Source organism: Mus caroli, unplaced genomic scaffold (assembly GCF_978045245.1).
Source record: "Mus caroli unplaced genomic scaffold, Mus_caroli_1 scaffold_12, whole genome shotgun sequence".
In the NCBI taxonomy this organism is placed as follows: Eukaryota; Metazoa; Chordata; class Mammalia; order Rodentia; family Muridae; genus Mus; species Mus caroli.
The window spans coordinates 69424719-69437090 of NW_028227267.1; positions in this window are offsets into that span (position 1 = coordinate 69424719).

Genomic DNA, 12372 nt, shown 5'->3' on the forward strand with positions numbered 1-12372 from the left:
TGTCTTGGATGTCAGAGCTGAAAAACAGCGTATTGTGTTGTGGTCTGGAGAGGAGAAAATCATCTCTTCCACAGCTGCTTCGTGTCCCTGGCAGTGAGGCAACCATCACTGCCCTCCCCGGCGGCAGGATTGCATTTCTCCAGAGTCTGCTGATGTTAGTGGTAACGTTTGCATTACATACGGGCTTGCAACCCTCGTAGGTCTTGAGGTGGAGTGCTGGACAGAAGCTAGAACACGCCAGTGGACCGATTCTTCAAATAGAAAGGATGCGTCTGTGGTCCTTCGGGACTTACCAAAGGCGTGGTTTAGCATATTGTCAGTTTACTTTTTGGAAGCGCTACAATTAAGATGCTGTATTAGAATTTTGTTGTTGTTGTTGTTGTTACCTCCTCTTAGAAGTGCCATTTAAAACTAAAAAGGAGAGAATGTCAACATTTGCATGACCTTTATCGTTTCCCTCTTGGTGTACAGGGGCTGTGAGAGCAGCTGCATTCACAGAAGAACATTTGCATATTTATGCCGGGTTGGTTTCTAAAAAGAATGTTACGGTAACAAATAGAACTCAGCTTAAAAACCTGCCCCGAAAAGAATAGATGAAGCAATTCTGACATTTAATAAAACACAAAGAATACTGCTTTAAATGGAAGGGACTCTTGAAACTCTCCAAACATGAATAAATCTGAAAGGCTTGCTAAACCAAGAAAAACAGCACAAAAGGAACATTATGCATATGAACCCATTTTTAAGACACTCTAAGACAGACCAGCACAGCCTATGGATCAATGGGTGCTCTGGACCAATGGGTGCTCTGATCAGGGAAGGTGGACATTACTTTGGAGAAAGTGATGGTGGGCATGCTTTGTGTTTGAGGTACTGGTCATACAAGTATGCCCTTGCCCAAACTATTTTTAAGATTTATTTTTATTATTTCTAGATTGCACATGTGCGTGCGTGCGTGCATACGCACACAGGCACTCTCAGAGGTCAGAGGCATCAGATCCTCTTGGAGCTGATGAGTGGTGATGAGTCACCTGTGGGCACTGAAACTCCAGCTCTGGTCTTCTGGGAGAAGAGCAAGTGCTCTTACCACCGAGCCATCTCTCCAGTCCCCCTGTCCAAACCTTTGATGTAACAGATCTTGCTCCTTACATCCTCAGCACCCTCATGGATTCTTAGTAATCTCCAGCATGTATCAGGATAAGTTTTAACAAAGCTTCTGAGCGAGCTCCAGCTAGCTGATCAGTGAGATGCTACTCTATCAAGCCACTCAAAGCAAGCAGTTGTAGAGACGCAAAACGCAGAACGGCCTGGAGCAGTGGACCCTGAAGTCGAGTCCAAGTGGGATGCCTGGAATCAGCTGAAGGAAAATTACCAAGAAAGTTGAGGGAGGGAGGGGACACTGCCTAGACAGCAGAGTCATACCACTAATGTACTGTGATTTTCTTTCCTCTGTTAGCATAAAAATCTCATTGAACATGTTGGAACACGGTGTCTGGGATGGCCAATCCTATTTGGCTCTAGGATAAACTATCTCTTAATCCTCTTTGAGGTGAGAGCTGTGTTTGTGCTGACAAAGGTGAGAGACAATCTCAGGTGCCCATTCTTCCCTCGATTCCCACCTTGTTTGTGGCAGGGACTCTGTTGTTCTCCACACTGCACACACAGACTAGCTGGCCCTCAGGTTCCTGTGGATGCTCTTGTCCCCACTTCCCAGTTCCTCACAGGAGTCCTTGGTTACAGGCACTGGCACTGTGCACATTTGGCTTTTACATAAGTGCATGGTAAGCACTTTTACCCACTGAGTTATCTCAGCACTGCTTTTATTTTTTTGTATGTTAAGTTCAGCCTGCTTCTCTGTTGAAACTATTCATTAGTTCTAAGAGTTTTCTACTGGCATATTTAGTCTTTTATGTATAGGATCGTGTCATCTGCAAATGGGCAATTTGAGTTCCTCCTTCCCAATTTGTGTGTGTACCTTCTGTTTGTCTCTCTTGGCTTTACCTCTCCAGCTAGGGCTTTAATAATAACATACTGAACATGAATGGAAAGCATAGACTGTACCCTTGTCTCATTCAGATTTTAGAAGAAGCTTTCTCACTGTCCCCACTCAGCACAATGATGGTTATGAATTTGTCATAACATAGCATTTATTGTGTTGACTTATGTTCTTTCTAACCCTGGTATCTTCAAGGCTTTCATCATGAACAACTGTTGAACTTTTTGATGGTGTTTGAGCCCTGATGGAAATGGAATGACTGTAAGCCTACTATGTACGCTTACTGATTTGCACATGTTGAACCAACTTTGTATCCCTGCCGTAAAATGAACTTAGTCATAGTTCTCTTAGCACTTCTTAATGTGCTCTTGAATTTGATTTGCAAGCATTTTATTAAGAATTTTCCATCTATGCTCATTGTGGAAATTGTGTGTGTGTGTATGTGTGTGTGTGTGTGTATACGCGTGTTTGTCTGGTTTGGGTATTAAAGTGACAGTGGCTTCAGAAAAATCTAGCAGTTTCTTCTCTTTCTGATTTTAAATTTCTATTTACTTGTATTTTGTGTGTGTGAGAGAGGGAGAGAGAATGAATGAATGAATGAATGAATGAATGCTAGTGTGGGTACCCATGAAAGCCAGAAGAGGTGCATCAGATCCCTTGAAGCTGGACTTACATGCAGTTCTGAGTCACCTGACATAGGTGCTGGGGCCTGAACTTGGGTGCTCTGGAAGGGCACCAGGAGCTCTTAATTCCTAAGCCATCTTTCCTTCCCTTCTCTTTCTACTTTATGGAACAGTTGAAAGAGTGTTATCTCTCTCTTCTTTAAATATATGGTTGAGAATCCATATCTATTTGTGGCCGCTCTCTCTGTCTGCCTTTCAGGGACCTATCTCACTCTTTCTCCCTTAATCTGGTATTATAGGCAACTATATGTATTGTGTTTCTGTTGGATGCAGTCTTCTCTGGCTATCTGTTAAGTCCAGGTGTGAGCCACTATGAAAATGCTATAGCAGAAACCATTACTTTGCATACTAATTTAAAAATCTAAGAACCAAGTGGTGGTGGCACACACTTTTAATCCTAAAAATTAAATTAGGATTTAAAATACTGGGAGGCAGAGGCAGAGGCAGAGGCAGAGGCAGAGGCAGAGGCAGAGGCAGAGGCAGAGGCAGAGGCAGAGGCAGAGGCAGAGGCAGAGGCAGAGGCAGAGGCAGAGGCAGAGGCAGAGGCAGAGGCAGAGGCAGAGGCAGAGGCAGAGGCAGAGGCAGAGGCAGAGGCAGAGGCAGAGGCAGGTGGATCTCTATGAGTTCAAGGCCAGCCTGGTTTAGATAGCAAGTTCCAGGACAGCCAGGGCTATATGGTGAAAACCTGTTTCAACAAATAAAAATAAACATAAATAAACAAAAACTAAGAAGAAAACGAATTGTTCCTCTGATCACCACAGGAACATATTAGCACACAAACCAGTGTAATAAAAATGTTAAGCATTTGCCGTGGTTGTACAAGAAACATGGGAAATCACATGTACTCTGTATGAAAACCTCAATGAAAACCAAAGCCTTACTGGACATTCAGTTGGCTCTTGTTTTTTGTTTTGTTTTGTTTTTCCTCTTAATTATCTTTTCCTTCTAATATTAAAAAAGTCACTTCTTACCCCCACCTTTTTCCCAGTAAGACTCCATATTCTTCCTTTAGGTCACTAAGACCCACATTTATGTATCACTAAGAATTGTTTTTCCAGAGCTGGGGAAATGGCTCCATGGTTAAGAGCACTCATTGCTCTTCTAGAGGACCTGGGTTTCACTCCCAGCACCTATGTGGCAGCTCACAATCACACACACACACACACACACACACACACACACACACACACACAACCTAAAATCTTTTTTTAAAATGCTTTTTAACACCAATAGAACTAGGATAGTGAGATGACTGATAAAAGGCATACTTTGATCATGTACTATGGGACACATGTTAATATGGGAAATTAGCATTCTGAAACAAAGGTTTGTGTGGTGATTTCATATTTCAACCCTCAAATCACCCTGTGTAAAAAAATTGTAACTGTTTTTCTCTATATATTTTTTCCTGTTTACAGACTTAATCCCTTAACTGGCAACAAGTGAAATTTAGTTAACATCCATCAGAGAGATATACTGGATTCATGTGACATCAATACTGGGGATGGGGCCCCTGGTCCCCAGGAGTCTGGCTTTACCTCAGCTGCTATTCGGTTACCATCTTCTTTTTTTTTAATTTTTAATATTTTTTTATTATGTATTTTCCTCAATTACATTTTCAATGCTATCCCAAAAGTCCCCCATACCCCCCCCCCACTTCCCTACCCACCCATTCCCATTCTTTTGGCCCTGGCATTCCCCTGTATTGGGGCATATAAAGTTTGCAAGTTCAATGGGCCTCTCTTTCCAGTGATGGCCAACTAGGCCATCTTTCGATACATATGCAGCTAGAGACAAGAGCTCCGGGGTACTGGTTAGTTCATCATGTTATTCCCCCTATAGGGTTGCAGATCCCTTTAACTCCTTGGGTACTTTCTCTAGCTTCTCCATTGGGAGCCCTGTGATCCATCCAATAGCTGACTGTGAGCATCCACTTCTGTGTTTGCTAGGCCCCGGCATAGTCTCACAAGAGACAGCTATATCTGGGTCCTTTCAGCAAAATCTTGCTAGTGTATGCAATGGTGTCAGCTGGAATCAGTTTGGAAGCTGATTATGGGATGGATCCCTGGATATGGCAGTCTCTAGATGGTCCATCCTTTCATCACAGCTCCAAACTTTGTCTCTGTAACTCCTTCCATGGGTGTTTTGTTCCCAATTCTAAGAAGGGGCATAGTGTCCACACTTTGATCTTCATTCTTCTTGTTTCATGTGTTTAGCAAATTGTATCTTATATCTTGGGTATCCTAAGTTTTGGGCTAATATCCACTTATCAGTGAATACATATTGTGTGAGTTCCTTTGTGATTGTGTTACCTCACTCAAGATGATGCCCTCCAGGTCCATCCATTTGCCTAGGAATTTCATAAGTTCATTCTTTTTAATAGCTGAGTAGTACTCCATTGTGTAAATGTACCATAATTTCTGTATCCATTCCTCTGTTGAGGGGCATCTGGGTTCTTTCCAGATTCTGGCTATTATAAATAAGGCTGCTATGAACATAGTGGAGCATGTGTCCTTCTTACCAGTTGGGACATCTTCTGGATATATGCCCAGGAGAGGTATTGCTGGATCCTCCGGTAGTACTATGTTCAATTTTCTGAGGAACCGCCAGACTGATTTCCAGAGTGGTTGTACAAGCTTGCAATCCCACCAACAATGGAGGAGTGTTCCTCTTTCTCCACATCCTCGCCAGCATCTGCTGTCACCTGAATTTTTGATCTTAGCCATTCTGACTGGTGTGAGGTGGAATCTCAAGGTTGTTTTGATTTGCATTTCCCTGATGATTAAGGATGTTGACATTTTTTCAGGTGCTTCTCTGCCATTCGGTATTCCTCAGGTGAGAATTCTTTGTTCAGTTCTGAGCCCCATTTTTAATGGGGTTATTTGATTTCCTGGAGTCTACCTTCTTGAGTTCTTTATATATATTGGATATTAGTGCCTTATCTGATTTAGGATAGGTAAAGATCCTTTCCTAATCTGTTGGTGGTAGTTACCATCTTCTTATTCACTACCCATTTACTGATTTTCAAGAATCCATTCCACTGAGTCAGGGAAATTGTGGGGTGCTGTCTGGGACCCCATGTGACCATGACTTACCACTGAACCATCAACGTGTCTTCAAACCACACTGTGGCATGCAGAACTCTGTAAGCTGTCACAGCCTCATGTCCACCACACACAATGTTCTTCACTGAGGTGTGTGAAGGCTCTTGGTATGGTTTGTCCGCAACTGGGAGGCTAGAGAGAAAAGGGGAAGCTAGCTTCAGGGAAATGTAGCCTGTAAACCCTATCTCAGAATTCAAAAATCTGGTATCTCCTTGAGTTCCAACTTGAAAACATTCTAGATTCTAAATGGCCTCTCCACCCAGTTCCACAAACAGCTGCTATTTCTGTTATGTCCCTTTCCCCACGGGACATACTGAGTGTCCCTCTCAGCAGCTTGTACATTTGCTCCTCACTTCTGTCGGCCAGTCCTTCTTTTCCCCTCTGAAGGCACGAATCTTCTTACTAGCTCATATTACAACAAGCTTGCATGACCATGCTGAGTCCTCCTCAGGGTTTATGAGAAAAGGAGATAATTACAAAGATGCTGCTCTCATGTGAGCTAAAGTTAGACATCACACAAAGGCTTCTAAAGCCACAGAAGTTTGTGAAAGTAATTTTCCATTACAAAGATCATTTCTGAGTCATTTCTCTGATAGAAAGGTAATTTTTCTTTTGTAGTTAAAGTTTTCACCTTAAGCAGGTAAAATACAGGTTTATCTTGTTTACGGCCATCAAATGATGACTTTCTCGTAGGATCTGAAGTATAATTACAGAATACACTGGAATGGGCCTGGAGCTATACCTCAGTGATAGAGCACTTGCCTAACAGAGAGAAAGCCCTAGGCTCATTCCACAGTTCTATAGAAAGTAAAAAGAACAATATCAACCAACCAGACCCCCCAAAGTCCCCAGGGACTAAACCACCAACCACAGAGTGCACATGGAGGGACCCATGGCTCCAGCTGCACATGTAGCAGAGGATGTCCTTATCTGGAATCAATGAGAGGGGAGCCCCTTGGTCCTGTGGAGGATAGATGACCCAGGGTAGGGGAATGCTAGGGAGCTGAGGCAGCAGTGGGCAGGGGAGGGGGGAGCACCTTTATTGAGGGAGGGGTAGGGCTGGGGGTTTGTGGAGGAGAAAATGGGAAGGGGGATAAAATTGAAATAAGCAATAAAAAATATGGGGAAAAAACGTAAAAATGAATAGGAAATGATGTAGAATTGTGGAATAACTTATCTAAGAGTTAACCCATTTCTCTCTCTCTTTTTTTTTACTTCTCTTTATGAAAACAATAAAAATGACAATTATTTCCTTTTTTATCCCCAGGTATCTGTATGGGGGAGGAGACAGAACCAGACCCACAGGCTTTCTCCCCAGGCATCCAAGGGTCTTTTTTAGAAAACAAATTCTGGGGGCTGCGGATGACTCAGTGGTTAAGAGCACTCTTCCAGAGAACCCGGATTTGATTCCCAGCACCTGCAGAAGACTCAATGCACTCTCTGGCCTCTGCAGGCAATACACATAAATAGTGCACAGACATACATACAGGGAAAAATATCCATACACACCGAAGTAAATAAATCTTTAAAAAGAAAAGAAACTCTAGATATTAAAGTGAAAAGTTAAATAGTAAAATGTGAGTGTGGTTAGAAAACTGCTCCAAGGAATGGGTAGTTTTCGTCAGTGTGCTGTCTCTGTCTCTGTCTCTCTGTCTCTGCCCCTCTCCCTGCCTACCCCCACAGTTCTTCTACTTGCTGAGTGAATGCTCCATCTCTGAGCTGTATCCCTCAACCTGATACAGAGTTTTAAAGACGTTGAGGGTTCTAAGCATGATGGCACTGCCTGTAATCCTGGCACTCAGGAGAGAAACAAGAGAATGGCTAGTTGAAGGTCAGCCTGAACTACACAGTGAGACTTTGCCTCTAAAACACATAAACAAAAACAAAGTATGGAATTCAAGGAGAAAGAGTACCAAGCCCTCTTTAGCCATTTACATAGTATGTACCAGGTGTCTGTCTGTCCATCTGTATCCATCTATCCATCTGTCTGTCTCTTCCTCTCTCTCCCTCTCTCTGCACCCCCCACACTCCCCCGTGTGTGTGTGTGTGTGTGTGTGTGTGTGTGTGTGTGTGTGTGTGTGTGTGTGTTGCCTATGTATCTATTTTGGGTGGGTCAGAGAGGAGGAGAGACTGAGGTGACAGAACAAGAGAAGTCAGCCACCCACTCCAGTAGCTGTCTAATATCTGCATGTCACACAGAAGGGGAAAAAAAACAGCTGGTGTCACAAATTTTGAAAGTGTCTGATGTTATAGAACTACGTTTTTACTCACTTGGTGGGCACAACCTGTGCTAATAGCTCTTCTGGATTTATTCTTGTTGATTTAGTCATCTAATAAATATCTATCAATTCCCTATCCTTTGGGTACTTAGATCTAGAAGGGGTGTGTGTGTGTGTGTGTATGTGTTTATGTGTCTGTGTGTCTGTATGTCTGTGTGTGTCTGTGTGTCTGTGTCTGTGTCTCTGTGTTTCGCCAGGAATCAAAGACATGAGCTAGGGAATGATTGATCACTGAGCTACATTCCCAGTCCCCAAAGGAACCTACATCCATGAAGACTATAAGCAAATAGGGCAGGCAGACATGATAATTACTCAAATCATCATTATAAACAGTGAAGGAATAGCTATTGAACTAAGAAAGGCCTAATCTGGGACTGTTCTACTATAGAAGCTCTGCAGATAAAATCACTTTGCCGCTTGGCAGTGGTGGCGCACGCCTTTAATCCCAGCACTCGGGAGGCAGAGGCAGGTGGATTTCTGAGTTCGAGGACAGCCTGGTCTACAGAGTGAGTTGCAGGACAGCCAGGGCTACACAGGAAAACCCTGTCTCCAAAAAACAAACAAACAAACAAACAAAAAAACCCAACAAACAAACAAACCCACTTTGCCACTAAGCCTGGTGACCTGGAGCCAAGCTCTGGGGGTCCACATAGCATGCCCTGGAACACATGGAGATACACACACACACCTAAATAAGTGAAAATTTTGAAAATATTCAATAAGAGATGGGGACCTCCTCGGGTTTGGAATCAAAGCCATTCAATAGAGATGAGGTGTCCTTTGAACCATAGTGTTAGGCCAAACTGACTTTAGGATGAGGAATAGAATCCTTGGATATGAGATGGCAACCTCAAATACTTGAGACCCCTGGATGAAAGAAACTTGGTTTGATGTCAATGTCCACTCTGGAAGCTTTTATAGTCTAAGTTGGGGAGCGAGCAACTGCGGCTGCTAGCCAGGGGTCAGTGAGTGACTCTAGAAATTAGTCACACAGAAAAGCTTTTGCCCACCTCCAGCTGAATCCAGGAGGTGAGAGTTACAGAACTAGGGTGAATGAAAGTACAGACTGCTTCTGGCAGGTCACTGAACCCCTGCACAAGCTATGCAAAGGTAGTGAAGGACTCCACTGGCGTCTCCTCCCATGTTCATTAGAAGATAAAGAGCTTCCTCTTTCCATGAGAAGATTAACTGATGGTATGTGTAACTTGGGCCACAGCTAAATGATGGAATCAGGGAATAGCAAACAACTTGCGTCCTTATGTAGGGCTTGATTGTTGGCAGTTTAAGCAGTAAGCCTTGTGTTAGAAGTACACGACCTATATAGATAAGTGTTCTCTTTGTGCTGACACAGAACTTCTTGTGTGTAGTTTAGATGTGCTAGTAGGCTCTCTGTGGTTTTTACCCAGATGAGGCTCAGGGGTTGGAAGGTAACATACGTTTTTGACAAAAAAATGAGATCTGGTATCACAAAAACCAGATGTAAATAGGGATAAGCAGCAAAGGCAGTCTGCTGTCCAAGAAGCAGAAGAAACGGGTTCTTGGAATGCTTCTGCACGAAGACAGGAATTGACAGAATTACAGTTCTCCCGGGACACTGAGGCAGAAGGATAACTGGTTTGATCCCAGCACAGGCTTCGAAGTGACTTCAAGGCCAGGTTGTGGCTACATAGTGAGTTCATTTCCAAAAGAAAAACATTCTAATTTTCCATAACCCACGCATTAGTTTTTATCCAATTAAACTCCTTATCACCGGACATTCGGAAAAGAAATCTATTTAGTGGGTATTTGGATCAAACCCAACACTGAGAAAAGAGACCACTGTCTTTCAAACTTCCCATTTTCAGGCAGCAGGCTTGCAACATGGCCTTCTATCCACATCTGTTATCAGGCAGGAGCTGCACAGGGTAAGAGTGGGTTCCAAAGCCTCTTATACATAGTCAAGATGGGAACCTCCAAAGCCCCCCTAGGTGTGTCCACCATGACACACAACTTCCTTTTGATTCTCCTACCCTAAAGCTACCTCATTCCATGTGGGGGAACTCTTCAACTTAGGGAAGCAAGGTTTATTATGAACGATGAGAAGCCACACTTTGCTGATAAGACTCAAGTGATCAAGACAAAATTCCCTCTCCCTTACTGTACTTTAAACCAAACGTTAGCTCATCTGTAGGGTGTCGTTTTCTCAAGGGAGTTGAACAAGCTAGTTTTCACTTTCCACACTTTATAATTAGGTCATATCGGTTGTCCAACAAAGACATCTAGAATAGAAAAAAAATCCAATCTTGTAAGTTTGTGCTTGCTTCCTAGATAACAAATGAGTTCAAGTGCATTCAGGATGGCATGACTATAGACTGCTTTCAGTATCACATATCTGTTATTTAGAATAAGTCCTAACAGTAAAGATACCACATGCTTTACTGGCTTTTAATGTGAAGAAAACTGGCTGTGTTTTCCTAAATCTTCAAGTCTAAATGACAATCATAAAAATTATATGTATTATAGGTATTTTGTCTGCATATATGTGTCTGTGTACCATGTGAGTACCTGGTGCTCTAGAAATCAGAAGAGGGTGTCGGGTCCCTTGGAATTGGAGTTACACATGCTTGTGCGATGCCATGTGGGTTCTGGGAATCAAACCTGACACATCTCAAAGAGTAGCTAGTGGTCTCAGTGGCTGAGGCCTCTCTCCAGCTCATATGGTAAGTTTTCTTCTGTTTTTTTTTCAGCCCTGGCTAGCTCTAGATCAGTGGTTCCCAACCTTCCTAATGCTGCAAACTTTTAATACAGTTAGTTCTTCATGTTGTGGTGATCCCAACCATAATAAAAAAGTTCTTAAATTCTCAAAGAGTAAATAAAAATATTTTATATTTTACACATACATATATATGTATGCATATATATGGAGACACACACATGGCACGAGTTGGGGAGACTGAATCAGAAACTTCAAACATACTACATAGTTTTTGTCAACATGACACAGCCAGGGTCACTGGTAAGAGAACTTAGAAATGCCTCCATCAGATTGGACTGTAGGCAAATCTGTAGGAATTTCCTTGATGGGTAATTAATATTGGGGGTGGTATACTGGGATGGTGCCCTCCTGAGCAGGTGGTCCTGGGAGATATAAGAAAGCAGACTGAATTAGTCATGGGGAACAATCCAGTAAGCAGCATCCTTCTATGGCCTCTGCTTCAGTTCCAGTCCCCAGGTTCATGCCTAGATTTCCTGCCCTGGCCTCCCTCAATAAACTATACATAAACCAAAGTAAGCTCTCTCCTCCCCAAGTTGCTTTTAGTCATCATGGTCACCACAACAATAGAAATCCAACTAAGATACCAAGATAGTCTGTGTTTTAACAAAACAAACCTTCCAAGTAGTTCTGACTTGCTGGCCTAAATAAATCCTAAATCATATAGCATTCGTAGATTACAAGACTAAATAGCCTAACAATATTAATTGTCTCAAATGTCTATCGATAGATGAATGAATAAACAAGATATGGTAATTCATACCATGGAATATTATCCACATAGGTACACTGTTAAGTGCAATGAGGCAGGCATAAAAAGACAAATAATGTGTGATTGCCCTCAAATGAGGTTTGAGAATTCATACAGAGAGGAGAAAGTGATGGTGTGTGAAGTGGTTCAGTAGCTTAAGATACCTGCTGCCAAGCCTGATGATAGAGTTCCGTCCCTCGTACCCACAGAGTAAAAGAAGAGAGCTGATTCCCACTAGTGGTCCTCTGTGGCATGTGCACCTCCATGTCTACACACAAATAAACATGTACACACATGCCTGCACATGATAAGTAAACATATACACCTATATGCCTGAACACAATAACTTTACTTATTATTAATCTTATTTTATTGTTAATTGAAAAGGAAAAGGAAGTAGTTGCCAGTGTCTGGGGAAAACAGGGAATAGAAATAGGTTATTAAATAGATTTGGGCTCTCTGTTTTGCAGGAGAAAAGGTTTCTAAAGACTGGTTGTGGGGCTGGAGAGATGGCTCGGAGGTTAAGAGCACTAACTGCTCTTCCAAAGGTCCTGAGTTCAAATCCCAGCAACCATATGGTGGCTCACAACCATCTGTAATGAGATCTGATGTCCTCTTCTGGTACATCTGAAGACAGCTACAGTGTACTTACATAAAATAAATAAATAAATAAATAAATAAATAAATAAATAAATAAATCTATCTTAAAAAAAAAAGACTGGTTGTACATTATGAGTGTACTTCATAGCACCAAAATGCTGAAATGGTCAGCTTTAAGTTTTGTGTATTATACAATTAAATTTCATT